Genomic DNA, 2,992 nt, shown 5'->3' on the forward strand with positions numbered 1-2,992 from the left:
TAATACTACTTATATTTTTGACATTCATATTAAAAATTAAGACTATTGAAGAAAATGTTGAAAAAGAAAAACGTTTAGAAGCTGATGAGATTCAAAAAAAGCAAACAAAAAAATGATGAAGCAAGATGAATCTGTTTTAAAGACACTTGAAAAGAAAACAACTCAAGGTTAGTATTTATAAAATTATAATTTACTTTGATATATAATACCAATTATCTTTAATTTTTTTTAAATGAACAGAAATCAGACAGAGTCCAAGATTACGTAAAAAAAACGAAAAAGTCGATGAAGCAAGAAAAATCTGTTTTCAAGACACCTGAAAAGAAAACAACTCAACGTTAGTATTTATAAAATTATAATTGAATTTGGTATTATAAAATTAATTCTTTATAAATTTTCTAAAACATGAACAGAAATCAGACAGAGTCTAAGACTTAAAATGATTGAATACAGAAAATCTATGACTCCTATTAAAGTTGAAGATAACCTTGTAAAGAAAGAATCTGATGAAAAAATAATAGGTTTGTTTATTACTATTCACATGTTTAATTTACAAAGTTATAAACAAATTCACATGTTTATTTTACGTATTATATTATATTTTGCAAAACAAATTCACAAGTGAATATCTTGTATTGTTAGTTATTTTATATTATATATGTTATATTATGAGAAGCTTATGAAAATTAATGACTAACAGGAAAAAAGAAAAAGAAAAACAAAGACTCTGGAACTAGTCAAAGAAAAAAAAAGGCAAAAGTGCCAATAAATCCAAATGACAGAGTATCTTTGAGAACATGAATGAGTCCAAAGAAGTTTTATGATATTGTTAAATCTATAAACAAAGAACAGAGAAAAGCTATCAGAGAAATGGGATTGGGATCTTTGCTGAGAATTGCAACCAATGGAATTTCTCGGAAATTGACACGTTTTGTTGTGAATTCATTCAATCCATCAGATATGAAAATCCATCTACCTAATGCAAAGATAGACATAACACCATAACTTGTTCATGATTTGCTTGGAATTCCTCTAGGTGGAAAAGATATATATAACATTGATCAATATGAAGGAAAAGAATTAATGGACTGGAAGCAACAATACAATTTCAAGCCTATGAGACCATCGGATGTTGAAGAGAAAATTAAAGAATCATCAGATTCACGGATTATTTTCAGAACAAAATTTGTATTACTGTTTGTTAATACCATTTGTGAACAGAATAAGCCTGGAACTTGTAAGACAACAATATTGCCACATTTGTTAGGCAAAACACCTATGAGAGAAATTGACTGGTGTGGTTTTATAACCAATTGCTTGAAAATGTCAAAGACGACATGGGATGAAACCGATAGAGGAAACTACTATTGTGGGCCACTTCTTGTATTATTGGTAAGGAAAATTCTTATAATTAACACTTTTATTTATTATTATAAGAAAACTAATTAATCATAATTTTGTTTACATAAACAACTAGCTTATTTGTAGTTTATGAGAAATGATAAGAATGAAAAAAGACAAATACATGCACTACATTTTTGGGATTATGAAATGATGGTGAAAAGGGAAAAAGTTGAGTTAAAGAGTGGTGATTTTGGAACTTTGGAATGGAATGATGATGTTATAGAGAATGATGAAGAATCCGACACCGATGAAAATGAGGATATGAAACTCGATGTAAGTTAATAATCTATATAATTTAAATAAAATATTGAAGTTAAATTACATATATATATTATAAAATTGTAGTTAAAATGAAATTCATAAAGTGATTCACATTGTGAATATAAAAGTGTATTTTATTACTTTCTCTATAATAAATTCACAAAGTGAATATGTAATTTATTAAAATGTAGTAAAAATGTGATACCTCATCAATGCATTCATATTCTGAAACTGTAATTTATTATAGAAAAAAGTTTTAAAAAATCATTTTCTTTGACATTTTTATCTCATTTCGCAGGAATGGGTATTCAAATTGAAAAGGGATTACAAAAAACTAGTGAATGATAAAATGAAGTTTGGAAAGTTAATTGAGTTTTCAACAACAAAATTCACAGAAAGCGATGAGTTGAAAGATATGAAGAAAGTCTTTGAACAAGAATTCATTTATAAAACTCAAAATGAAGATGATGCAAAAGGTGACAGGGATGAAGATGAAAAAAAAAGCGAAGAGAATTTGAATGAACATGAAATAAAGAATCAAACAATCATGGCAACACCAGGAAATCTGTACAATGATCCAATAGTGCATGAGATTGCTGATTCTATTCAATGTATTTAAAATTCTGATAATTATGATGATTTTGAAAGTGTAAAAAGTTTTAGAGAACAAAAAATAGATGATAAAAAATACTAGAAAATCATCAATGCCTAGTTTTTCACTTGGACTTGGTCTTGGTCTAACACAAGAGTTTCAGGAAGGAGATGAAAGCAGTGAAGATGAACACATGAAGAAAGAAATAAAAGATGAAAAACTTGATGAAGGAGAAAGTTATGATTCAGAAGAAACAGAATGTGACAACAATATCTTGGGAATTGAAGATGATGAAGACAAAAAAAGAGAAGTAGGAAAAAGATTAAAAAAACCATCACTGAAGCTATCTTCTCCTTATAATAGAAAACAGGTTTGTGTATCAAAATTTGTAGATCCAGATGAAGTAAAAGTATCAGATAGAATATTTTCCAGAATTGGTAATAGCAGGTAATAATTCTTGTTATCTTTTATTTAAAAACAATAGTATATAAAATACAAATACAAATTAATTTTCTATTAACTGCTTTTTTGTTTTATTTGATTACAAATTAAGTGAGAAGGTATTTCAGACTAAGAGAGGGTATGCTTGGAAGATGAATGATTAAAACAATGTAGGCAGGATTATGGGTACATGCACATGTCATTGATGCTTGGACTGATATTTTGAACTATGAAGAAAAGCTTAAATCAAATTCTACACTGAATCGGTTTTTCTTTGATACATCAATTGTGGTA

The sequence above is a fragment of the Lactuca serriola genome, chromosome 1 (genome assembly GCF_051521515.1).
Source record: "Lactuca serriola cultivar US96UC23 chromosome 1, Lser_US96UC23_V15, whole genome shotgun sequence".
NCBI lineage: Eukaryota > Viridiplantae > Streptophyta > Magnoliopsida > Asterales > Asteraceae > Lactuca > Lactuca serriola.